General features: G+C 49.3%; 1 protein-coding gene across 2 annotated transcripts in view; it reads left to right on the top strand.

Annotated features, from left to right (window-relative positions):
- The first annotated feature begins 609 nt into the window (after window positions 1-609).
- Ctnnbip1 (catenin beta interacting protein 1) overlaps window positions 610-27,261 on the top strand; it is a 49,777-nt gene continuing 23,125 nt past the window's right edge. The window contains exons 1-2 of one of the 2 annotated variants that reach the window (XM_057783466.1): window positions 610-820; window positions 23,052-23,136. The gene's annotated coding sequence lies outside the window, so the exon portion shown is untranslated. The remainder of the gene's footprint in view (window positions 821-23,051; window positions 23,137-27,261) is intronic. The other variant, XM_057783467.1, reaches the window with a different exon arrangement.

The following is a 27,261-nucleotide window of genomic DNA, read 5'->3' as shown; positions in this document are numbered from 1 at the left end:
TAAATCTTTCAAAAAATAAATACTGGAAATGAGACCACACTTAAACATTCTCGTCCCTTTAAAAGGATGTCGGATACCAAAAGCAATTCGTGTTTTGCTTAAAATGTGCTATTACCCTTTTTGACCCTTTCCAGATACAGCAACATTTTTTATCACAGGCCCTGGGCACTACGGGCGACACAGATCCCAGGCTAGGCCACAAATCCAAGAGCGGACCTAAGAGTTTCAAGGCACCACGCCCCTAAATAGTCTGCAACCTCTTCCATTTCAGATTCTTTCGGGGTTCTGGGTCAACTAGCCTCAGCGAAGAGTCTACCCTATGTGACCCCTCGGTGCCCAAAACGCCTGCTCCTCCCCTCGGTTCTCCTTACGGAGTCATCTGCTACCCGCCCACCGGGAGACCCCGCCTCCGAGCAGAGATGCCCAATGAACTGTCTTCCTCGCAGTGAGGCTCCGGACTCCGCCCTCCAGCCAGCCCCGCAGGCAGCGCTAACCAATACCAGGCTCTCTCCCGCCCTCGGGCTCCACCCCTCCAGGCCCCGCCCCCTCGGGTACCGCCCTATAGGGCGTGGCTTTGCCGCGCCTTTGCCGAGCGCGCGGAGCCCAATGCCGCCCCCTCCGCCGGTCCCTCCTCCGGCGGCCTGGCGCCTCCCTCCTTCCCCTCCGCGGTGACTCACGGAGAGGCGGAGGCTGAGGCGGCCGCTCCTGCTGCTGTTGCTGCTGCCGCCGCCGCGGCTGCTGCTCCGGCTGAGCGCGCCCCGGAACAGGCCGCCGCGCTCCGGACCCGCAGCCCCCGGCGCCGCGCGCTCGGGCGGCCCAGGTAAGCGCGAGGCCGAGCCGCGACCGCAGCACGGGGTCGGCGCGGCGCCGGGGCACGGGGGAGCCGCCGGCCCTTTGTCTCCCGGGGAGGGGCCACGGAAGGCACCTTCGACCCCGCCGGGACCCACCGGGCCGGCCCCGCTGGCGCGACGCCCTGGGCCTGGACCCACTGTCCCCACCACGGCCGGCGGTGCTACCTCCCGCCTCAGACCCCCCTGCTACCTTCTTCCCTTTCCCTTGGGGTTCTCCCCCTCCACAGGTGTCCCAGTTGCTCACCCTCTGGGCCCGTGTTCTTGACATCGCCTGTCCACCCTCCTGGTCCCATTGCCCTGTCTCCTCTTTACCTCGCGTACACCCCTCTCCTAGCATCCTGACTCTCCTTGTTTCCCCTACTAAATGCTGCCAAGGTCTCTCCGGCTGCCCAGCCTCCCTTCCTCCCTCTGTAGTTTGAATGCACTGTCCGCTCCCCCAGTGTGGTTTTAGAAGGTATATGTGAGAGACACATGGCTCATGTTCACAGGGTACTTGTGAACATGAACCTGCAGGTTTAACCACTTGGACCTCCAGTCTGCCCTTAACCCCTCCTTTTTGTCACCCCATTAACGATGCACTTCCCTTTCTCATGAGCCTGGAGCTCTGCCTCTTGAGGCCCTGCAGCCCTTGCTTGCTCCTGTGTATGGAACTTGTCTGAGCAGTATCTCTGTCGGGTTAGCTTATGGGAAGGCCCAGGGGTATTGTGCTGGGCACAAATCAACAGTTTTATAAATAATGAGACGTGTGGCTTGCAGCACTTCCTATCTGAGGATCTAACTATGCCCCTATCTGTTAATTACTTTGTCTCCTGTCGCAGATCTCAAGGAAGTGTGCCTAGATAACTGCTGGGTAAACTGAGGCACAGATATGGTATGGGAGCTGGAGGCAAGTCAGTTTTTCTTGAGATTTACTTCTCAAGTGCGTTGGCTTCTGGTTCCCTGCTGCAGCCACTGGGCTCTTGTTCCTGGCTGGGACCCTGTGATAACTGATCTCTTCTGCCATTAAAGTGTTTGGAGATGCCAGAACTTTCTTGGATTCAAAGCAGGACTTTGAATCACAAATAAAGGTGCCAACTGTTAAGTGCCAGTGTGTCATTCATGGCTTCCTGGTAGAGTCAGTGTGGTCCATGTGGACAGAAGTCATTGCTGTGAGATGGAAATTCATTCACGAACTCCATGCTCTGAGACTTACACAATCCTTGTCTTCTGGGAGATGACATTCCAAGAAGGAAAGAGGACAGATAATAAAGAGTAAATAAATATGTGGCTAAAAGTTATTTCAGTGTTAAGTGCTGCGAAGGGGCCAGAGCACTAAGAATCGATGACAGCCTGGATGTGGTGGTGCAGCATTTGGGAGGTGGCAGCAAGGAGATCAGGAGCTCAAGGTCAGCCTGGGCTTCACGAGACCCTCGCAGAGAGAGGGAGGGTATTGGGAGAGAAAGGAAGAACCTGTAGGTTAAAAGAATACATTTTGTAGGTTATAGTATATTATCCAAAGAGTTAGAAGCCATTAGAGTCTGTTAAACAGAAAGGTATTAAGATATGATCTAAGTTTTAAAGGATTGCTCTGGTCTCCATAAAGAGACAGAATTATGGGGTGTGGAGGTGGAGGAAAAGGCACTAGTTGATTGTTGAAATTGCCCAGCTAGAGATGTTGGTGATTTTGCATCTGGGTGATGGTAGGTAGAAGGATGGAACTAGAGCCAGCCCTGTTTGTTCCCTCCACCCCCTCCACACACACACACACACACACACACACACACACACTACTGGGTGCAGGGAGCTGGGGAGCAAACTCTGAAAAACAGAACTACAAGTTCCATGTAGTGTAGAGAACGTCTCCCGATCTGACTTGACTCAAGTTGAGCTCAGCAGATCTCGTTGAGGCTCCGCTGTGGGTCAGGCACTGTGGTAGACACACTCAGGTATGATGTAGCTCCTGTCTTTTGCAGTCTGGTGGACTCATGACTTAGCTCAGAGAGAAGTCACCATAGTACAGCAGTGTGCTCGTGGGATAGGCTACCCCTGTGATGGAAGAGTGCTTGTGGGCTTATAAATTAGAGGTGGAGGAGAGAGAATGCATTGGGCTTTGTTCCGGTATCCAGCTGCAGTGTTTAAATGGAGGCATTAGTGCCCTGCCTCTGTTGTGAAGTGCTGGACAAAGACACTGAAGGGGCTAAGAATGCAGCTCAGTTAGAGGAAATGTGTGAGGCTCTGGGTTTGGTGCCCAGTACTCCCAGATTAAGAAATTTGTCTCTGAGCTGTCTGAGGCCAGGGTCTCCACTGGAATTGTCTTTCAGTGTTTGAGGTCAGTGACCTTTAATCCCAGCCCTTGAGAGGCAAAGACAAGCAAATTTCTGTGAGTTTATAAGGCCAGCCTGTTGTACAGAGTGAGTTCCAGGACAGCCAGGAGCTATCGAGAGACTCCGAAGTTACAAAAAACAAAATCAAAAGATTAAAATTTTAAAAAAGGTGAGGGGAGAAAGAAAAGGAAAAGTAGTAAGTTAGATATTTCATTACAACGAGGGAACACCTGAGTGTCATGAACTTGAGCTATTTAACAGAATTAAACTTGCTCTATGATGCTGTAATTCTATATGTCACAGAGGCCTTTGGAGGGGACACGTGTGGGCAGTGGGGACCTAGGGGCTGGACTCCTTGGAAATCCCGTAGCAGGTTGTGCCTTTCCTTTGGTGCCTGTCATGTCGTCTGTTTCAGCTTCGTGTATACATATGTGTGTCTCGGAGCTGTCTGAGGCCACGGTCTCCGCTGGACTCATCTGTGTCTTTCACAGTGTTCGAGGTCGGTGACCTGCACAGAGTGTAAAGGTTGACGGGCAGCGGTGTTGCCCATGCCTGTGTCTTTTCTCATCAGACTGTGCTTTCTCAGAGCGATCTGGGGAATCCCAGCAGGCTGTCATTGACTGTGCTCACTGGAGAGAGTAGCTCTTCCTAGATAGGGCTATTCTCTGTCCAGCCCTGCCCCCAGAGAACAGCTGCCGAGGGTGCTGACCACAGAGTTATTTAACACCCCACAAATATGAGATGTAGCTCTTAATTAGAGCGCGAACTTTATACCAAGACTCTGGGCTTGGATCTCGGTTCTGCCGTCTTTGACTCTCCAAGCTTCAGAACATTATTAACCTCTCCATGTCTGAGCTTGCCCCGTCTGTAAAGTAGTGCTTTTTCCCTTGTGGAGTTGTTGAAAGGGTTAAATTAGCGAGACCTATTCAGTGCCCAGGATGGCACCTTGTATTTAGTGTTCGCTTCATTGAAATGCTAGCTATTGTTTCACTTTTTAAAGGATTGGGGCTGGGGAAATGGCACAGATGGTAAAGTGTTTGCCATACAAGAATAAAGACTGCAGTTTGGATCCCCAGAACCCACACCAATGCTGGGTGGGTGTGGTGGCCTGCTGTAACTCCCCAGAGTAAGCCTGCTAGCCAGACTAGCCACAGGAGGCTTTGGCCTTGTTTGAGAGACCCTGCCCCAGTGAATGCGCAATCAAAAATAATCCCAGGCATTAACTTTGGGTTACCTCATGCATATGCATACGCACATAAACCTCCACACATGGAAAACATGCATGTACATGCACACCACATACATGAAACTGGAAAGAGAAAGTTAATTAGTTTGGTGTGGGGCGTGTGTGCGTGCACGTACAACACTCAGGAGTTGGTTCTCCCTCTTTTCTGTGGGGTCTGGGGTTGAATTCAGGTCACCAGGCTTCAGGCAAGTGCTTTCACGTGCCGAGCCTCCATCAGCCCTGTTATTCCAGTTTTCTTTCATCGATTTCTTACTTCCTGCGAGAATTTAAGCTCTTCGAGAGCAGAGTTTGTCTTTGCTTATTATTTATGGTTCAATTCAGCAGACGCTCGGTAAATCATTGTTTAGTTGAAGCTGGGCATGATGGCATACACCTTTAATCCCAACACACAGGAGGAAGAGGCAGGAGGATCTTTGTGAGTTTGTGTCTGAGGCCAACTAGGGAGGACCACATAGTTGAGACCGTCTTTCAAAAAAGAAAAGAAGATAAAATAACTGACACCAGACACTACTGTGTTGCAGATGTAGCCAAGATTCATGGTCTAATGAAGTTAGTTTTAAGATCTAGTCATTTCTTTAGTTTTGTTGGAAGCTAGACTTCAGGCCTCCGATGTGCAAGGCGGGGGCTCTCTACTCAACTGCTGCCCAGCCCCACTTGGTGCTTCCTTTACCAATCCTGTTCCTAGTCGGTCAGCTTCGTAGCTCAGTGGTGGCGCACACACTTAGTATGCCTGAAGCCCGCCGTTCTATGTTTAGCAATGAAGAATAAAACAAAAAATAAATAATAAGTGAGCAAAAGACTGTGGGGTGTTGAGCTGGGGCATGATGTCATACCAGGGAGATCAGGAACTCAAGGCTGTCCGCAGCTTTATGTATGAGACTTTGTCCCAAACAAAGAACGTGGGATGTTGAGGGAATAAACCTGGTTATAGCCGACACAAATGAGTGTGAGGGTCTAGCTAGTTCTGAGGGGTGACTTTTGAGTGATGATCTGGTAAGCCAAAGGGACAGCTTTGTAGGCAGCAAAGTAATGGGGGGCTGGAGTGTGGTGAGCAGAGTCAGGGCTGGATGGTGGCTGTGGTAGGAATTTGGGTTTCTCATGGATTCTGTACAGTAAGGACTTGCTGCATGGGACCTTTTCCTGGAGCTCTCAGATGTCTGAATGCATCCTTGGAGAAGAAGCAGGATGCTAGCAAGAACAGTTGGGGTAGGAACCTCTTGTTCTGGCCAACAGAGTCTGATTGAATAACCCTCAGGTAATCTAGGAGTCACAGGCTAGGCTGACCAAGACCTAGAGACTCAACTGAGCTTTCTTTCCTCCTGGAATCTTTAAATCGGCAAGCATTGCCTAGTGCTAAGGCACTGGGTAAGCATGGGCAGCCCTTAGCTCCTTGCCCTCCAGCAGGGGATATTTCATGGGCTCTGGTTTAAGCTATGTAAATTAGTTCTCCCTCCCCCTTTTCTCTGCCCATGTTCCTCCTCCTCTTTTTTTTTTTTTTTTTTTTTTTTTTTTTTTTTTTTTTTGGTTTTTTGAGACAGGGTTTCTCTGTGATTTTGGAGCCTGTCCTGGAACTAGCTCTTGTAGACCAGGCTGGTCTCGAACTCACAGAGATCCGCCTGCCTCTGCCTCCCGAGTGCTGGGCCTCCTCCTCTTTATTATTATTATTATTATTATTTTGCAGTGCTTAAGTCTAATACAGGGTGTTGCACATGTTAAGCAAGTGTTCTCACAGCCCCGAGCTTCTGATATATCATGATTGAATAGGTAGCTTTCCTGTCTCCTCTTTGCTTCTACACTCATGCCAAGTATCAGCAGGCCTGCTGCGGAGTCAGGCACGCTGTCGCCTGTGAGCGCCTGCTGTCTGATCACCTGATGAGAACACAGTGATGTCTAGAAAGCACTGGTCTTCTTTGCCGTGAATGGAGCAGAATTGGAAACTTATTGCAGTCAGAGAGAAGCAGGCAGAGGCACAGCTCACTGGGAACTGAGCTGGCATCTGGCCTGATCCAGCGGCCAGCTCCCAACCTCCCTCAGGCATGCCATTGTCCATTATGAGCGTGATGCTGCATGCCTGCCAACCTTGAGAGGCCAAAGGCGTTAGCAGGGATCAAACTAGTCTCCTGTTGTGTAAGTCACACTCGGGGTCCTGAGGCATTTCATTGACAGAGTCTGAAGCAGCGATTAGTCACACATTGTCTGTGTAGGTGCAGCCTCTAGCTCGTGTAGCAGGGCTTCTTATGAGAGTAAGAATGACGTGTGCTTATTTAGAAGACGAGGAAGTAAGCGGCAGTGACGTTTGTGTCCATTGTCTCATTTGAGCTTCACTATGGTTTTGGAAATGCGTGGTTATTACAACTTATATAACCGGAAGTGGAGGTCTGGAAAGGTTAGCAAGCTTGTTTGTGGTTCAGCTCATCCTAGACAGAGAGCTGGCTCTCTGGCTGTGGCCCTTTTCTCTTGAGGGGGCTAATTAACCTTTCTTTACTCACTTTCCCTGATGGTAAATGGGAATAATAATACTTAGGCTTGAACTTGGTTTATGAGAGAGGGCTGGGCACCAGCTGTGGACTTGCTCAGCTATTAAAGGCCTGTTATGCTCTGGTCCTCCACAAAGCCTTCCTGTGCTTGGAATAACTGCACTAAAACATTGTTCTCCTCCTTTGGAAGTTTCTGAAGGACTGAGGATCACCAATGAGTCTGTTTTTTATAGTTGTGTTCTGTGTAAACTTCTGTAAGAAGTGTGTAAACCGTGCATCATACATGATGGTCATTTGTCATACCCTGATGCCATGTGTGGAGTGGAAAAAGCTGATCCCTAATCTTGTTCTGATGCCATTTGTCATTCAAGCCAAGACCGGAGATGGAGAAGTGTTGTCTTCTACTTGTCCATCTTTCTTCTAATGAGCTGTTACTTTAGTTAATGCATAGTTGGGGACTAGGAACGTAGGTCAGCCAATACAGTGCTTACCTGGCTCGTAGGTGCTGGGACTACTATGGTAGATAGCACAAGTATTACCAAAAGGCTGTCTACTGGAGTTATGTGATCAAAAACATAAGGGTGTTTTGAATTCTCCGAAACAGACCAGGGGTAGAGTTCTCAGATGTGCACAGCAGACCCGGTGCCACATGGGAAGAAGAACAAGAGGAAGAGTTAACAGCCCAGCGCCTTTGTGTCTGGTGACAGATGTGACATTTAGTATCTAATGATAGCCACAAGAACACCTTGGAGGCCAGGGTTAGCCAGACCTTGCTTCCATGGTGGGCATGCTGGTGCATTCCTGTGATCCGAGCACTTAGGAGGCTGAGGCAGAAGGAAGAAGAGGGTAAGGGCAGTCTTGGCTACATAGCTAGTAAGAGACCAGCCTGAGCTGCTGTCAGGTGCTTCCGGGAAGGAAGGGAGTTGCTTCCCCTTACAGGGTACTTTGGTGGTTGGAGGCAGAGGCAGACAGATCTCTGTGAGTTTGAGGCTAGTCTAGTCTATGAAGAGAGTTCTAGGACAGCCAGGTCTGTTCCATAGGGAAATCCTATCTCAAAGAGAAGAAGGGGGTGATGGCCTGGAACTCACTGTGTAGAGCAATCTGAACTTACAAGAGATCCACCTGCCTTTGCCTTTCTGTGTGAGACTGTCGTGTGTATCACCACGCTGTGTGAGACTGTCACGTGTATCGCCACGCTGTGTGAGACTGTCGCATGTATCGCCACGCTGTGTGAGACTGTCGTGTGTATCGCCACGCCACCTGTTATGTTTCAGTAGCCGTTGCCTTTCCTTGATTCTGCAGGATTCTCTTCCTATCAGTCAGGTTCCTCTGCTGCCAACTTCAGACAAGGGCGCATGGTGGTGGGTGAGTTGTGGGGGCCTCTGCTGTGCCCACGGAGTTCATCATGGAGTTTGTGCATGCAGAAACCCTGTTATTGCCCCTGTTTCAGGTCAAATGCGCAGAATGGGGTGGGGGCAAGACTCTTCTTCCCCAAATCTGGCCCAGCACCAGGCCTGCCCATCTCCTCAGAGGTCAAGGTAAGGGAGATCCAGCAGGTTATATGAAAGCACACAGTGTTCCTTCCCCCTCCAGTTTGGTCAGGTGGAGGGAGCAAAGGGCTGGAGAGGTAACTTCCCACATTTGGAGGGAGAGAGGAAGGTAGAAGGCCATTGTGCAGTCTTCCTGGGCTAATGGACTGCCCCGCCCCCAGACTTTGGGGCAGAATCTGTCTGATTAGAAGGTGGGCCCAGCAAGGACACCAGGTCACTCAGTGCCCCTGTACTTCTTCAAGTGAGGTGAGAGCCTGTGGTGATGCTGTGGCAGTCAGAAGAATGTGACCCACTTCTGCTGCCTCTTCTGTGTAGGGAGCTGGGCCGTAGGCTTTGAGACAGGCTCCAATTAAGCCTTTCTCGGGCCAGCGAGTCACCTAAGTGTCTAACCACATGTTTCCTGCTGCTGGATCCTGTGGTCCTTGTCCCTAAACTGAGCAAGCAAATGAGCTTACCGCCTGTTATTCTGCAACCTTGGACTCCACCAGTGGGGTTTCCTGTGGAGATCAGGGTCCTTCATGGATCAAACACCTCTCACTGTGTGGTCCCACCCCTGTTCTTCCTGCTAAATCATGAGGCCAATCATGAACCAGTTTCCAAGGAGATGGTTAGCCCTGCCCATACCTAAGTCTCAGCATGCTGCCCTAGGCAGCCCAGCTTCCCAGAGACCCATCCCAGCCATCTCCCTGTCTCTGCCCCATTGAGGACTGGGAAATAAGACCCACTTCTAGTTTCTATCAGATGGCAAGTATTTAATGCCCTTTTGATTGTTATGTGTCTTGTGTGTTAAGTGGGGGCTGCTGATATAAACACACAAAGGTATGAATACTGCTAGTATAAAACCTGGTAAATCTGTCCTCTGATTGGTGCCCTTTTCTTTTCTTTCTTTTTTTTTTTTTTTTTTTTTTTTTTTTTTTTTTTTTTTATTTTTGAGACAGAGTTTCTCCATAGCTTTTTGGTTCCTGTCCTGGAACTAGCTCTTGTAGACCAGGCTGGCCTCGAACTCACAGAGATCCGCCTGCCTCTGCCTCCCGAGTGCTGGGATTAAAGGCGTGTGCCACCACCGCCCGGCTGGTGCCATTTTCTTTATGAAGGCCACAAAAGGAGGGAACTGCAAAGGTCAGTCATGGGTAGGTTGTGTGAATCCTTCCCTAACTATGCTTCTCTTGGTTTCTAGACTGAGGAAGAGGGGGCCCTCATCCTGTCTGTCAGTGTTGATGACAGTGCTTGCAGGCTTAGGAACTTGGCCTTCCCCTGGCCAGTCACTGGGACTGGCAGAAGATGGGGTGCAGGTGGTTTTCAGAAGGGTATGGTGGGGCTTTCAGGCAAACAGTTGGCTGTGAGGCATTCCTCCATCCCTCCTCCCCATTTCCACTTCTTTCTCAGCTTAGCCTGCTGCAGCTTGAGACAGAACTCACTGGGGTGCAGACAGCTAATGCTGAGCTGGGATTACCTCCTCCTGGGGAGATGCTGCGACTGCCACCTGATAGGCCTCAGGCTGTCCATTCTCGTTGCACTTTGGGTAGTGACCAGTTACACTCACTCCTTGATCTCTGCAAAGCAAGGACTTCTGAGGCCTCTCAGTACTATGGATGCTATCAGACACTGTCTGGGACCTGCAGGCCCACTCAGATGCAGTGTGCTCATTTATCTTGATCGTTGGACCCTGGGTCGTTCCTCTTTTTTTTTTTTTTGAGACAAGGTTTCTCTGTGGCTTTGGAGCCTGTCCTGGAACTAGCTCTTGTAGACCAGGCTGGCCTCGAACTCACAGAGATCCGCCTGCCTCTGCCTCCCAAGTGCTGGGAAAAGATCTATTTTTTTAATTCTGTGTGTATGAGTGTTTTCCCCCGTGTATGCATGTATACCATGTGTGGACCTGGTACCCAAGAAGGCAGAGCAGGGCACTGGATCCTCTGGAACTGGAGTTACAGATGATTTTTAGCTGTCATTTGGAGGCTGAGACCTCCAATCAGTGCTCTTATCTGCCGAGCCATCTCATAGGAGGAGGACAGATCCTCTGGCATTCTATACACGCAGGCTTTTGTTGTGAAACGTGACAGTCTTTGTTGAGTGACTTTAATTTAAAACCAGGAATGTTTGCCGGTTTCGCCAGGGACTTCTACTCCCTTTTGAGGCTTGGTGGTTTGGGGAATGAGGGGTGTCACTACATGTGGGTGGTATGGCTTTAGCTCCTGAGCTAGATTACCAGGGTGTGTCCAGTTCTGCGTAGATCCACTCTACTCAGGATTGGCAGTAGGGACAGTTCCTTGGAAGCCTCCTGCCAGTCCCTGTGGCTTCCAGTCTTGTTTCTGATCACTTTCCTGAGCTTGCTTTCCCTTGGAAGCCCTGGTGTAAGCCCCATCCTAGCCCCGTTTTGCTGTCACAGGAGCTAGCTCCTTGGAGCATGCACTGCCTGGTCGCTCCTCACTTGAGCCGTGGCCAGCACTGCCCATGCCTTCAGGATGGACGAGGCCTTGTGACCCCTCTTCAGTGTTCTTGGTACCATGTCCCAGTTATTGAAGAAACACCTGGGAGATCCTGAGGGCATCTGTGTTGGGAACAGCCTGTCAGCAGCTGGGGAGGAAGGAAACTAAGTCCTCAGCAGCCAATGAAGGGAAGGTTCCTCCTTCCTTGGATTATGTCCTGTTCCGAGGTAGCTGGGGACGGAGGAAAGGGAAGCTTGCTGGCTGTGGCTCAGCAGAAGTGTTCCCCAGAGGCCTTCAGCTGCATTATTAGGAATGTGAGAACTGAAGTAGGTACCTATGTCTTAACACAAATTCCCACGTTCCTGTGTGCTAAGATTCCGTTCATTGGAAAGAGGCAGAGACCCTACAACTTAGGGTGGTCACTAGGAGTCAGCCCAGGTCGTCACCCTGAGGTTCTAAGCTGGGCCTGAGAATACAGATCTGTCATTCCCAAAGCAGGGCAAAGAAATAGGGTGGCTCATAGGCCAAGCCTGCTGCCTCTGGGGACACAAGTAATGATAATGAGCCCTCATGCCACAGGCCAACCTATTGATTTAACGTTCTAGCCCCAATGGTAGAAGGCTTGGGGCTCCCTGGGCCATTGGAGGTGGCTTGGGAGGCCAAGGCAGAAGACCTGTGGAAAGATGTTTCTATTTGTTCGATTGATTATTTTATGTATATAAATGTATGTCTGTGCACCGTGTGCATGCCTGGTGCCCACAGAGGCCAGAAGAGGGCATCAGATCCTCTCGGTTGGAGTTAGAGATGGAAGTAAGCTGCCTGTGCATTCTGGGAATTGAACCCACATCCTTTGGGAGAGCAGTCAGTAATTTTAAACACTGAGCCAGGGAGGTTATTCCTGAAGCAGTAGGCTGCTCTAGGTTAGTCTGGGAGAGAGACCCTGTGGTCCTGTGAGGCTTAGGCTGGCTACCCAGGCCTGCTTTTGAGGTGGGCTTGGCCCATAATGGTGAAGACCACTGAGTAGGTCTATGGCTCAGCGAGGAGACTGTATACAGGTCACAAAGAAACTGGAATGGCCTTTCCGTGTAAATACACAACACCATCCTAGTTTCCTCCTGAAATGGGGTTCTCTGGCAGTGCAAGAGGTGTTGTACACTCTGGGGAGCTGTTTATAAATAGGCCAGGACCCCAGACTCTGTGTCACCCGCCCCTCTGGGGCTTGACAGGCTGATGATCCTGGGACAGGTTAGATTAGAGGAAGATCCGAGCCGGATCCTGTAGGCGAGCTGGTTCCTGACTTAAGGTCTCGGACCATGACTTGGCTGGGTTTCAGTGTGCCAGCTGTTCTCTAGGGAGGGGGAAAAAAAGAACTATGCCTTTCTTCCCTTCATCTCTGTCTCCTCCTGTGCAGAAAAGAGACCTCTCTGGTTGTCGGTCAAACCTCTGGAGCCTAGGGACAGAGCTCAGAAGCTGAAGTGTTGGGAGCAGTCAAGAAGCTTCCTTAGCTCAACATCCTGTTCCTGTGTGCTTTGTTCTCTGCTGACATACCAGGGCCTGATGCCTTGCTCTGGACAGTGGCATATAGTCTCTCTGTTACGGATTTTTTGTGAGTTCTATCTAATGGGAGGTGTGAGTCCATTGTAATGCATTTCTGAAAACAAGGCCCTGGGCCAGCCTTAAACTGCCCCCTCTTACCCTCAGCCACACTCCGGGCGCAGTGACCTGAGTAGATGGAGGTACAGGCAGAAGTGTAGACACGCACTGTGACATGGGCAGAGAACAGTCGTGGGTTGGTGTTACGGATCAGGGCGGGAAGGAAGAATGTTTGAGGCTGAGGAAATAGATGCAAAGGCCCGGAGTATGTAGAACAGGGTGTGATTGGCAACTGTGATGTGGCCATCAGACGGTTTTTCTTGGCCTTGATTCCTGGCTCTGATATAGTACAGTTGTGCCTGGTGTCCTTAGGGCCACCTGCAGACACTAAATTCTGCAGATGCTCAACTCCATTGTGTAAAATGATGTGTTTTCACACCACTTGTGCACATCTTCCAATATACTTTATACTTTGGTTTTTTTTTTTTTGGTTTTCTGAGACAGGGTTTCTCTGGTTTTGGAGCCTGTCCTGGAACTAGCTCTTGTAGACCAGGCTGGTCTCGAACTCACAGAGATCCACCTGCCTCTGCCTCCCGAGTGCTGGGATTAAAGGCGTGCGCCACCACCGCCCAGCTATACTTTGTTTTTTAAGGTAGTCTTATAGTTCAGAGTGGCTTCAGACTCCATTAGTCCCCAAGGATGATCTTGAATTTCTGATCTTCCTGGCTTCACCTCCTAAATTCTGGGATTATACGTGTGTGCACAGTTGGGCAATGGTGGCTCATGCCTTTAATCCCAGAACTCAGGAGGCAGATGCAGGAGGATCTCTGTGAGTTTAAGACCAACATGGTCTACAGAGTGAGTTTTAGGACAGATCCAAAACTACACAGAGAAACCCTGTATTGAAAACCACACTCAGTTTTGTGTGATGTTGGGGATCCAGCTTAGGTCCTCCGTAGCTAGGTAAGCACTCTGAACTGAGCTACACCCCATGCCCTCCAGGATTCTTTATTTTTCTGATTTATTTATTTGCTAGGCTTGGTGTCACATTCTAGCACCAAGAGAGAAAGAGGCAGGCTGATCTCTGTGAATTTGAGTTCAACCTGGTCTATGTAGTGAGACCCTGTCTCAAAAAAAAAAAAACCTTACATATAAAGACGCTCGCCTTAAAAAAAAAAAAAAAAAAAAAAAAAAAAAAAAAAGACGCTCGCCTTTAATCCCAGCAGTCAGGAGGCAGAGGCCAATAGATTTCTGAGTTTAAGACTGACCTGATTGTGCTGGAGAGATGGCTCAGTGGTTAAGAGCATTGACTGTTCTTTCAGAGGACCTGAGTTCAATTCCCAGCAACTACATGGTGTCTCACAATCATCTGTGATGAGATCTGGCGCCCTCTTCTGGCCTGCAGGCATACATGGAGGCAGAATGTTATATACATAATAAAAAAATTAATTAAAAAAAAAAAAAAAAGACTGGCCTATTCTACTAAGTGAGTTCCAGGACAGCTTTCAGAGAAACGGTGTCTCAAAAAGCAAAACCTTCCATGGGCTGGCTCAGAAGTTTAGAATGATTGCTATTGTTGTAGAGGACCCAAATTTGGTTCACAACCACCTCTAACTCCAGCTCTAGGGCATCTGATGCCCTCTTCTGGTCTTCACAGGCATCTATCTGCATATGCATGTGCTTATACCTACATACAGACACACATCAATAAAAATAATTTTTTTGTGTGATGATGGGGCTAGAAAGATGATGGCTCAGTGCTTAAGAGTGTACTGCTTTTGCGGAAGACCTAAGTTCAGTTCCCAGCACCCGTGTGATGCAACTCACAGCCATCTGAAACTCCAGCTCAGGGGACCTGAAGCCTTAGCATCCTTGGTCGCTGCACTCATATGCACATATCCATATATAGCACCCATAATTAAAATAAAGTGAAAATTTTTGAAAAACAAAATGTTCCTAGCTGGAAACAGTGGTACACGCCTTTAATCCCAGCACTCAGGAGGCAGAGGCAGGTGCATCTCTGTTAGTTTGAAGCCAGTCTGGTCTACAGAGTGAGTTCCAGACCAGCCAGCCAGGACTACGTAGTGAAACCCTATCTCTAAACAAACAACAAATGAATATATAAACAATGAAAGTCTTGTAGGGTTGGAGATGTAGCTCAGAGGTGTGAATGTGTGCATGTGTGAATCTGTGTTCCAGGGCAAGAAAAATTATCTTTAGACGGTGCCAAATGTCTCCTGGGAAGTGAAATTGCTCCCGTGAGAGCCACAATGTAGAGGGAATAATGGTGAGCCTGGATCTGTCCCGCCCCTGCTATGGACAGGATGAAAGGGGCCCTTTTGGCTTCTTTGTAGCCTGTTGGTCTTGGGAAATCTGTCTCCAGGTGGGACCCGGAGCCCTTTTGTTTTATGTGATGGTGGCCTTTGGAACCTTCACTGAGCCAGGCTCACTGCACAAAAGGGAAGAATCACACACATCTCCAGGGCTCTCATGGACTTTCCGGCCTCCCCATCCTGCTGTGCTGTGGCATTTCTCCTGTGACAGGTTGGAGTACTAGTTAGATTCAGTACAGTCAGAGCCTTCACTGAAGGACGGTCATGAGGGCTGTGCTCCTAGATTATCCTGAAGCCCTGTGAGTGGCGCTGCTGTGACTGGAACAGGCGGTAGCTTGGCTCAGAAGGGAAAACATGTAGTTAGAGTTAGACTGCATCACCCCTGCATGGCTTCACAGCTGTTTCCTACTTGATGAAGCCTCATGCTCTGGGACTAAGGCGGGCCATCCTGGATGTGACTGAAGCCATGCCTTTGGAGAGCCACTGCGTCCTCCCCCTTGCCCAGAAACAAGCAAGAGTTAGTTGATGCCTCGGAGCTTGTGCTTCTTAGGAACCAGACGAATGGGTCTGGAGAGATGGCCCAGAGCTTAAGAGCACAGACTGCTCTTTCAGAGGACCCAGGTTTGGTTCCCAGAACCCACGTGGTGGCTCACAACTGTCTGTGACTCCAGTTCCAGGGGTCCTGGCCTCTGAGAGTACTATACACTCTTGTGCACAGTCGTAGATCCAGGGGAAACATCCATGTACATAAAAATAAAGAGATAACCCCCCCAGGCAACTCCCCGGGTATTTCCCGATGTAACCACAGTATAATCATTCCACTCCACATGAATAGCCCTGACCCAGTATTCTCACATGATCTCCAGTTGCCCAGTAATGTCCTCTGTAGCTCTGCCCTCTGCTTGTAGGATGCAGCTCAAAGCAGGGACTCAAATCCAGGCTCTGCTTTGGAGTCCTTTGTGGCCTTGGGCGGATTGCTTAGCTTCTCCCGATCCTCAGTTGCCTCACCCATAAAATGGAAATAATTTCTACCTTGCAGGCTTGTGAAGACTAAATTTAACTAAGACAATGTGTAGAACATGACTGGTTCCATTCCTGGCACTTGAAAAATGCCACAGCAGCAGTCGTAATTACCATTGTTCTGCAGCATGGCCTGGCTTCATACAGCAGGAAGGAACTGGAGGCAGGTTTGAATTTGGGTTGGTATCCTTGGGACAAATTCCTAATCCCAAACTCATTTCCCAAGAATGGCCCTGCGCCCTGCAAACTGCGTAACTTGCCTGAGCCGTCATCAGGAGCCAAGTTGTTACAGGTTAATTGCTGAGGATGGAGCAGGTGGAATTTTTCTGTGGTGCCCATGTTTATTAGGTCCCTAGAGGACCTGAGGTGCTGCCCTGTGTGGGATTCCAACAGAAGCCATAACTCAGCCCTCCTCCCCCTCCCTGACCCAGAACACATTTTTACTGATTACCAGGAGGGTGACAGAGGAGCCCACATGACCTGGGTTCAAATCCTGATTCAGGCTCAAAAAGCTGGGCAGTCCTGTGCAAATCATCATGGTGCAGTTTACAGGGTTGGTGGTGGTAGAGATGGTGTGGATTATTTGCAGAGCCAGGGGAAGTGCTTTGCCCGCACCCTGTTTAATAAAATGTTCCCAGCAGACATGGTTTTGATTGTCACGCCTGCAGAGGAGGTACCGGCATCTGGTAGGTAGAGGATGCTGGTGGTCATCCTACAGCACACAGGGCAGCCTACGATGAGGACTCAGCCTGTTAACCGTCCTCAGGGTGATGCCCAGAGACCCCTGTGAAAGATCCCCAGTGATTGGGGTATAAGGGGTAGGAGGGAGTCCCCTCTAGATCCTCACCCCTCTCATTCCTGTGAACCAGCTGGGGCCTGGTGGTCAGATTCAGTAGGAAAATGGAAAGAAAAAAGCTTGGAGATTTTAAGCATGTAGATTTTTAAAATTTTATGTGTATTTATTTGTGTGTACTGTGTATGGAAGCAGAAGACAGCCTATAGAGTTCTCTCCCACTAATATAAGTTATATATATATATGTGTGTGTGTGTATATATAATATATATAGTTTAATTTTACTTATTTAACTTGTATTTAATTTATATTTTATTATATATTTATTTTGAAATTATATAATTCTATTTAATTTTTATTTAAATATATATTTAATGTATGACGCTATAGGCGTGTTCTGCTGTGGTGACCCCGCTCCTCAGCCTCTTTAAAGAGAACTTTTTATCTTAGAACAGTCTCACTAAGTCTGGCCTTGACTCACTCTGTAGCCTAATCGGGCCTTGAAATTACAGTCCTCTGCCTCAGCCTCCCAAGGCCTACAGGCCGGCAGTGGTGTGACACTGACTTCCTGTTTGCTGCTGTCATCCTCATCCCTCAGGTCAGAGTCTGAGAAGGCTGTCTCTGTAAGAGCCCCAGTGTGCACCTTCACGCTCCCCCCACAGAATGTGGGTCCTGAGGTCTGTCAGCACAGTGGGTCCCCAACCTGGGGACTTCCTGTCACCATCCTCCTCTGAGACTCCTGCAGCACCTCTGCCTTCCCCCATGCACGCATCGATGGAGTAAATGCACACGTTTTCCCAAGGCCACTCGCTGTTGTCAGGGACCGGGTGTGTCTTCAAGTTCCAGCGTCCTGCCCTGGTGCCTGGCAGTCAGTCACAAAGCCCTACACTGGCCTGACACAAAGTTTTCATGTTCCTACTTTTGTTGGCCCCTTCCCTGCCTGTTTGGGCTCACTGGTGTTGGTTAGGTAATATTTGGGGTGCCTCTTTGCCTCGGCATTGCTCTGTTCCCTGCCCCTGTGTATCACATAGTTAGAGGGTAGAAGGCTGGAGGAGGCCACTGTGACTCAGTTCCTTTTCACCTGTAGGAGGACAAGGGCTGGGTTCCTCTGGCAGCAGACTCTGAACTGATGAGCAGTGACCTTGGCTGGATAACCAGAGATCTTGTCCTCTCATGCACCTTTGACTGGAGGTTGTGTGGGGGGACAGGGGCGTTGTACAGCCAGTCTGTCTCCCATTTAGTTCCTGACCTGCGGTGGAGGCAGAGGGTGCTGGTACTGTAGCAGTCAGGGCCTGCATTTCCATTCCGCAGACTCCAAAGTGGTCATTTCCTTTTCCTCTGGTCCCCAGCCCCAAAGGCTGCATCTGCTTGGGAGAAAACCTGAGCTTGGGAGCTGACCTCTGCCTTCCTGTTTCAGGCTTTGCCTGGGATGATTCCCAGAGAACACTTAGACACTGGAGTCATCCTAGCCCACAGCCCCAGCAGTGCTCGCTCGTGCGCTCTGTGTGTGTGTTCGCAGGTGGGATCTGTGCAGGCTTAGCACAAGGAATTGATGCCTGTAGGTGGTCCTCCTTTTCCTGTCTGTGCCTCCTTCCCAGGTTTCTCTGTGCTCTGCTTTCTTCTGTCTTTGTGCTGTGATCTTTGTACCCTTTTTCATGTGTAGACCCCTCTCTTCTTCCCTTGCTTGCTTGATTTAGTCAGTTCATTTACATATGTGTTTTTTTGTTGTTGTTATTTTGGTTTTTTGGTTTTTTTTTTTTTTAGACAAGTTCTCAAGTAGCCTGGACTGGTCTGGTCTCAGGTCCCTAAATAACTGAGGATGACTTTGGACTCTTGCCTCCATCTCCCAAGTCCTGGACTTCTAGACTTGTACCACCAAGCCTGACTCCCTTGTTCTTTTGGACTATGTGGATGTGGCTTGAGAATCACCCCCAAACACACTGTTAGCTGGCCCCACCTCAAGAGGCAAAAGGAAGATTAAGAGTAGTTCCAGACAAGACCCAGGCCAGTCTCCAGCAAATAGTACAGTGGCCACCTAACAGAAGTGGACCCATACAGGCACAAGGACAAATAGGACTGTCTCTGCCCTGCTCCTGAAGCGGGACAGAGAGGTGGCTGTCAGCACCAGTGCTGAGTTTGGGGGTGGGGGACTGCTCAGAGCCATAAACCCACGAAGAAGCCAAGGAGTGCCCCTGAGGAGAGGAGAGGTTAGCACTCTCCCACATGCAGTAGGTGCTGGCTAGCAACTGCCCTTACTGTGCACTGTCTGCCGCAGCTGGGGCCAGAGGGGCTTCTCTGTGATGGCTGGGTTAGTGACAGGTGAACAGTGGGGCCTGACTGAGGCAAAGTGGGTAGAGGGCTCGCAGCAGAGCTGTCCTCGCTTGCTCGTCATGCACGCTTGGGCTTCACCTAGGCCACTTAGCTCGGTCACCCTAGACCAGGGCTTGATGCTCTGGCAAGCTGGGTTTGGTTTAGGAAAGCCCAGACACCTTGGGCCTCAGGTTTCTCCTGCTGTTCTGGGTGTTCTGCAGCAGCCCAGGCCTTCCTGTGTTATCACCTGTATGGACTCACAAGGCTTCTCTCCCAGAGCCCCGTGCTTGCCTAGTACTGCTCGGGAGGTCCTGGTGCCTCCACTCTGGTCCCAGGCATCTTTGGAGATGTTCACTGTGTGCTTACTCTACACGAAGGAAGAGTCTGCGTCATCTCTCTGTAGGCTTCTCAGTCCTGCTTGTCCAGCTTGTCCTCTGGGCTGTCACTGGGGCCCAGGTAGTCTCCTCACAGCAGTTCAAACAAGCCAAGCTCCAGGAAGCATGTCCCCAGGATGCCTTATATTTCTTTGTGTTCTTTGTCACCCTGTCAGAGAAGCGTTGTTGATGTGGGATTTCCTGTGTATGCTGTGATGTTTTATTACCATTGGTTAATAAAGAATCTGCTTTGGGCCTATGGCAGGGCAGAATAGAGCAAGGCAAAAATTCCAAACAGAGATAGAGGAAAAAAGAAGGCGGAGTCAGGGAGACGCCATGTAGCCATCCAAGGAGACAGACACCAGACAGAACCTTACCTCCAGGACATTAGCCTCAAGGTAAAATACAAAATAGCAATGGGCTAATTTAAGATGTAAGAGTTAGTTAATAAGAAGTGTCAAGCAGTGTTTTAGTTAGTATAGTTTCTGTGTGATTATTTCAGGTCTGGGTAGCCAGGAAACAAACGAACAGTCTCTGTTCACATATTGTCCCGAGTATGACTTGCATGGTGTCTGTCTCCCCTCATCGCAGGTCGATCTTCCTATGTATTCTCAGTGCCTGCTGTCGAGAAGATAGATGCCAGTGGTTGTTAGTGCCTGTGTCTGCACCTTCCTCTTTCTCTTCCAGCTAAGTCCTATTCATCTATCAAGACCCCGGTCCTGTGCTTACACACACACACACACACACACACACACACACTTGCTCTGCTACTCTCTGCTTTGAATTAAGGCCTTGGGTCTTTCCTCCTCCTGCCTCTGAGCTCCTGGAGTAAGGGAGGCAATCCATGGTACAATCTGTAACCTTTGTTTGGCATTCTAGAAATGTTTGTGTTTTAACCTATCTTTGTGGCTCATCACAGTATCTTTATTTGTGCTATTGGCCGTGTGTAATGTGATTTCCTCAGCCATTTGGCTATCTCTGGCAAAGAGGCCCCTGTGTTAATGTCCCTTTTCTGTATCCCCACAGCCTGAGCACAGAACAGAGCATAGTGTGCCTAGAACATTTTGATTACCTCGAGTCCAGGTAGTGGTCTGTATAAGACTGTGGGGCCCTTGGCATGTTGGGAAACCCCTTTCATTTTGGACCAGCCATATAATTTATGAGGCCCAATGATGGACTCTTTATTTAAAATAAATATTACAGAGATTGCAAAGATGACTCTGGTTAAGAGCACTAACTACTCTTCCAGAGGTTCAATTCCCAGCACCCACAGGGTACCTCACAACTGTCTGTGACTCCAGTTCCAGGGGATCTGGCATCCTTAACACAGACATGCATGGTTCATAAAATACATTATTACAAATTTCAAAATGGGTTTGGGGGTGTATAATTCAGTGATAGAGTTTTGGCTTAGTATGCATGGGGCCCTGGGTTTGATCCCAGCACAATCAATCAATCAATCAATCAATCAATCAATCAATCAATCATTAGATGACTCACAGACAAGAAAATCATAAAGAGCTCCCAAACATGTGTAAGTATCTTGGTGATATGTGTCTGTATTCCTAGTACTTTAGGCAGTAAGATCTAGTAAGCCAGCCTGGACTATATGAGAACCTATCTATAAGAAGGATAAAGCTGAGTGTGGTGGTGCACACCTTTAATTCCAGCTCTTGGGAGGCAGAGGCAGGTAGATCTGTGAGTTCGAGGCCAGCCTGGTCTACAGAGCAAGTTTCAGGACAGCTATACAGAGAAGGCCAAGGCTACACAGAGAAATATTGTCTGGAGAAAAAAGAAAAAGGAGGAGAAGGAGTATGTAGCTTGTTAGAGTGCTTGCCTAGCATATATGAAGCACGGGTTCAATCCCCAGCATTGAAAAAAAGGAAAAACAGGAAGGAAGAAAGAAAGAAAATGACAGAATTCCAAAGCAGTGGTAGCAGAGTGGTAAGGCCTAGCCACCCTGCAGCCCCAGTGCAGGAAGCAGCCGGCATCCCATGGCTACCCTGTGAGGCACACAACTCAAGCCCTTCTGACATACTGTGGAATGAACCACATGGGTGGTGAGCAGCCTTGGGTTACACTGCTGGTCAGCGACAGCTGGATGGAAACAAGCCAGCTCCTGGAGCTTCGCTAGGTGTCTGGTGCTGCACAGGGCCATGGCACCATGAGCCTTAGTTTCTCTCTTTGTAGTCTGGGACCATTGGCCTGACAAACAGGCTAGCTGGCTGGGAGGCCCTCCCCTCTGATGCCTTCACTTAAAGCCACACAGTTGCCCTCCCCTCCTCGGAAGGTCCTGCGCCCCGTGGACAGGAGGGATAATTAGTGGTCTCTGCAGTTGAAGAAATGAAAGCCCCTCAGAAGTAGGAGGAGGTTCTCCTTTCATCTCTTTCTGAAGGAATGTGAGGGCTTGGGTGGAAAGTTCCCCAGGGTTCCTTGGTATTTCAGAGCTTTGATATCTGGGGGAAGAAGAGAGCAATTAATTGCTATAAATGGCCTATTCCTATAGGGCTGCTCAGATAGTGGGTGGGGATGTCGGGCAGAATGCTGGCACTTCCATCCCAGCCGTCCTCTAGATGGAGGGACCCACACGGCAGACTCAGAGGCTCTGAGCGGTCTTGCAGTTCTACTGTGTGGGGCTGGGGAGATGACTCAATGGGTAAAAACAGTTACACTGTAGACTTGAGGACCTGAGTTTGAATTCCCAGCACCATATTAAAAAAATGGCCATGTGCTTGTAACCCATTAGGGGTGGGGGTAGGCAGAGATAGGCAGATCCTAAAAAATTGCCAGCTAGCCCGCCAGCCTCATGGTAAGCTTCAGGTTAAGTTTGAGTCCCTGTCTCAGAGGAATGAAGCCAAGAGTAAGGGGGGAAACATGCTACATCTTCCTGTCACCTCCACATGCGTGTTCAGAGGTGTGTGCGCACACACACCCCCATGCACTCACACTGTGTTTGCGAAGATCCCCTTGTAGAAGCTTGCCACCCTTAGCCTCTTAGCAGCTTTGACTACAAAAAGGGGATAAGGAGATATTCCCAGGTTGCCTTGGTCCCTCCTGCATCAGCCTCAGAAGCCATTGCCCTCAGGCTTGGCAGGGCTGAGCAGAGCTGAGACTTGGAGGCTACTCAAGGCTTGGTGAGATACAGAAGCTCACAAGCCCTCAATGCCCTGAAGTGGTTGTCACGGGCCCCTTCAGTAGGTCACACTGCCTCCAGGTTAGTTAGCACATATTAGCCAGGTGATGAGATTGGTGGGGAAAGGCAGAGATGTTCCTGGGGCATAGACTTGCAGCCAGGCCAGTCAGAGTATAAGCCTCGGTCTTGCTGCAGATACCAGCTACACACACAGGTGGACACAGCTAGAACACACAGGAGGCAGAAGATGAGGACCTGGCCTTGTTGTCTGAGGTGTTTGGTGGGTGGGAGGTCATCTCGTGCAGATGCAAGGACTTGCCCATCACTGTCACAGTGAGTCACTCTGGTCCCATGTCTCTAGACAGGGTGACTGGCCCAGAGAAGGAGGTATGTGTTGTGTTAGCGGGCAGACCGGTCTGAGCCAGAAATGACAGGCCTGGTGCGCACTCAGCACCCTGTCTTAGGTGTTGGAGCAGGCTCCCTGGGCTTGCCTGACACACAGGTATTTCTGGACTATGACAGAGGCCATGGCCACGTGCCAGCACTTCTCTTCCCTCCGCGTGGGGGTGTGCACCAGGTCTTGCTGCAGCAGCCTCTGGGCCCTTCTGGCTCCTCCCATGACCGTGTTCTATGTTTCCACAGGGCGGCACCTTCTTATTTCTTCTCAGTCGCAGCCCTCCCCTTAGAGTTGAGCATCAGTTTGCCTGAAGTTCATTTCCAGAAGCAGGTAAGGACCTGGGGGGAAGGCTCTGTTGTGTGGCCATGGAACAGTGCTGCTGTGGAGGGAGATGGGGGAAGCCTTGACACACCAGATTCACCCATCTCTCTGCCTTCCTCCATGGTCCCATACGATACTTGTTTCTTCCAATATGAGGGTTCTTTTTCTTTCCTGTTTTTTTTCCTTGCACTGCTGGGCATTGAACGCGGGCCTTGTGTATAGTAACCGTGCTGCATTGCTGAGATGCCCTACTTGATGTGTGCATTCTTACTGCCAGTGTCACCATGCTGCTGATTTATCAGGCTAAGATTGAGCAGACTCTGGATTTAAATATTTTATTATTGTGTCCCATATGGGGGGCAAAGGCAGAGGGCAATGCCAATGCCCACTTGAGGTTGGTTCTCTGTTCACCTATGCATGAGTTCTTGGAATAGACTTGTGTAGCAAGTGTGTTTACCTGCTGAGCTATCTTGATTGCCCTGGGTTAATATTTTCTGTAAACTCTATAAGCTACATGCTGTGTTTTTTATCTGATATAAACCCTATGAAAACATGGATGCATGTAAAAGTCGCAGAGGTGTTTCCTTACTGTGGTGCATTGTGGATGGCACTCAGGCCTTGTGCATGCTACCACTGAGCCGCATCCCAACTCCCTTCTCCATGTGTCCGTCTGTGTTGTCTGTTTGTGTTTTGGAAACAGGGTTTGCTGTAGCCCAGGCTGGCAGTAGCTGAGGATGACTTTGGAAGTCCTGATCCCTCACCTTCTGCATCCCAAGCAATGGGATTGTAGGCGTGTGCCACTATGCATAGCTCCTTTAAAAAAAAAATTGTTCCTATGCTTTAAAAATTTTGACCCAGGCTGGACAGTAATGGCATATACCTTTAATCCCAGCTCTCAGGAGAAAGAGACAGACAGATCTCTGTAAGTTCAGCCTGATCTACAGAACGAGTTCCAGGACAGGCTTTGTACAGAGAAACTCTGTCTTGAAAACAAAACAAAACAAAATTTAACACAGGCATGGTAGCAGGCATAGGCTTTTAATTCCAGCAGTTGGAAGGCAGAGGCAGGCAGATTTCTGGGAGTTCAAGGCCAGCCTAGTTTAAATAGTGAGTTCCGGGATAGAGCTATATATATAGAGAGAGACCCTGTCTCAAAAAATAAAACAAAACAATTTTTGACATGTGTTCTCATTTTATAGCCCAGGCTGACTTGAAACTCACTGCATAGCCCAAAGTAGCTCTAAGCCTGAGGGCAAGCTCCATGCCTCAGCCTCCCGAGTAGTGGGATTCCCCGCTGAGTCTCCATGCCCAGCTCTCATGGCATGTGTGTGCGTCCTGGTACTCAGTGTGTAGACCAGGCTGTGACATCCTCTTGCTTCCCATGCTGAGATTACAGGTGAGAGGCGCCACACCTGGTTTCCTATGATATTTTAACATGGACAAAGTGAAAGGCAAATACTGCAGTCCACAGGGCAGCGACCCTTGACACCCAGCAGGACCCGTGCTGTGGTCTGGCACAGCTTGAGTTTGAGTTTTCTAAGCAGATGCAAGACCCCATTGTTATAAGTGCGAGTGTGCAAACAGCATTAGCTTCAGGTTTATAAATAAAAATGTACTCAGGGCCACTCAAGCAGGTCAAAGGGAAGTCAGTTGTCAGGCTCTTATCAGCTCTGATAGAGACCCACGTGGGCAGCGCTAGCCTCCCAGCCTCCGGCCTGCGTGTCACATTCTTGGCCTCTCCTGCTCTGGCTCCTACTTCTGAAGTGCCATGAGTTGGTCCATGTAAGCCTACAGAGGTCTGGTGGGAATGTGACATCACTGTCCTTGATGTCTCCCACACCTCGGTGCCCATCTCGGCTCGTGACCTCAGTTCTCTCCCCGTGTGGGTCTTGCACAGTAGTTGGGAACCAGCCATGCTTCCTGCAGCAGGGGGCAGTCTCAGAACCATCAGCTGTCCACGCGTGCAGTGTCTGCGGTGCGTGGTGACCCTTAGTATTTGTGTTTATTCTGTCATGGGATTTTCTGACATGGCACCACTTCATACACGGCTTGTGGTTTATCACCACATGATACAAAACCCACCTCTCTCCCCCTGCTCATTTGCATGACTGACAGCTACCTGTTGTTTCTTTCCATTTTCCTTTTCAGTTCTCTGACTCCTGAGAAATCTTCTTAGTGCAAGGGAAGCACTGCCCTATTTTTAGGGCTGGGATGTGTGTAGGAATAGCTGAAACCACTCCTACGATGCATCATTATTTTTGATTCTTAGGTCTGAGCTTGGATAAATAATTAGTATCTAAATTAATCGCAGTTTGAGCTTATGTAATTTAAGCATATTTTAATGGAGACCAGTTCTTGATCCCTACAGGGGAAATAGGAATCCTCCAGTGACATTAATGTCACTTGACAGAATTGTGTTGAAAATTTAATAACATATTCGCCTGGATAGGCAGCAATACTCTTACGGCACACCAGCAGCCATTTGTCTGGGATGATTATGACTTATTCTCTTCAATTATTAATTTTCCTCACATTGACACCCTTACAGGGAATTAGGACAGAATTACATCAGTTAGGACGCTTTCTGGAGCGTTTGGCCTGGAATGTGAAGGGCAGGGACCTGTGCTCCACTTTCTATCCCAGAGCCAGCCCTGGGCGTTCCTTCCCAGAAGGCAGCAAGACAGGGTCAGCAAAGCAGAGCTTTAGCAGCACCAGTGGGTAGAAAGTCCTTGCCACCTAATCCTTGCGCCAGAGTTCAGTCCCTAGGAGAGAACTGAGTCCTGAAGGTCACCCCCTCTGCCCTCCACATGTGTGCCATGGTGAGCACACAAACATGCAAATCAATCAATAAATAGGTGTAAGCAGAATACTAGATTACAAAAATTTTTCAAAATGCTAAGTCGGATTCTCATTAAGTTTAGGAAGCAGCTTGTTCCAGGCAAGTGTGTTAAAATAAGAATGACCTGACCCCAAAGACCCCGTTAAGCCTTGCTGCTGCAGACCCTAAGGCTCACAGGAGGACTGCAGCAGCAAGGAGGATGGGATCTGCCTATCTCCGGGTGTGCAGGGGTAAAGCTGTGGGACAGAGTCTGTAAGGCAGACGCTGTGTGAAACGGCTGCACAATGGCGGTCCTCCAGTGAGCACTGACGTGGCAGCACTAGCCAGACCCTGTCCTGTAGGAGCAGCCCACCGTGACCAGAGTGTGGTTTGTAAGCACTTCCCACCGGAGTGACTGTCAGGAATTTCCGTGTTGCCAAGACACCCAGAAACCTTGGTGTATGACGGCACCTTGTGGCCGGTTCCTTGAATGCCATGCATCCTTCATAGGGGATGGCCTTCTGAAAACTAGCCCTTGGGCATGGGAGCTCTGACTCCCAGTGTGAAGGCTCCATGAAATACTTCTGATATTTGCTGGAGGTCACAGTGGCTCAGGCCATATTATGTACTTTGGGAGGGGGAGTTCTTTGGGAAAGTAAAATTTGGTTGCAGGACTCTGGGTTAGTACTTAAATCTCTCTCTTTTTTTTTTTTTTTTTTTTTAGTACTTAAATCTCTTAATACAATGACATTGGTTCCAAATTGGTGTATATATATACAGTAGAAAGGGGGTGTCCGAGACACTAAAGACTGCTCCCCTGTTCCATTCAGCCAGGTGGGCAGTACTTATGAAGAGCCTGCTGGGATCCAGGCTCTAGGAGGACAGGGCAGGCAGAGCAGACAGCAGGGAAAGGAAGAGACAATAAACAGATGGTCCAACAAGATGCTCAGAAAACTAGGACGGTGAGACAGGGCTGTGTGACAAGAGATGGAGGCACAGAACTGACCCCTGGAGAATTACCTTGAAGCCAACATGAGGACAGTTCTGGGCCCAGGGAATGGATACCCAGTGCAGAGGCTGACCAGCAGAGGAGCAGGGAGAGCTGGGCTACAGGGGGGAAAAGATCACACTTGGCCTCGCAGGCAGCCAGCCAGGACTAGGAAATGTACTTTCAGGTAGAGCTAGGCAGGGTAGGGAGTGGGATTTCTCTTGACATATATATATACACACACACACACACACACATACATACATATACATATACATATACATATATATATGTATATATATATATATATATCGACTCTGTAGGGGAA

Source organism: Chionomys nivalis, chromosome 11 (genome assembly GCF_950005125.1).
Source record: "Chionomys nivalis chromosome 11, mChiNiv1.1, whole genome shotgun sequence".
In the NCBI taxonomy this organism is placed as follows: domain Eukaryota; kingdom Metazoa; phylum Chordata; class Mammalia; order Rodentia; family Cricetidae; genus Chionomys; species Chionomys nivalis.
Note: the sequence above shows the minus strand (reverse complement) of the source record. Positions and strands in the feature narration are given on the sequence as shown.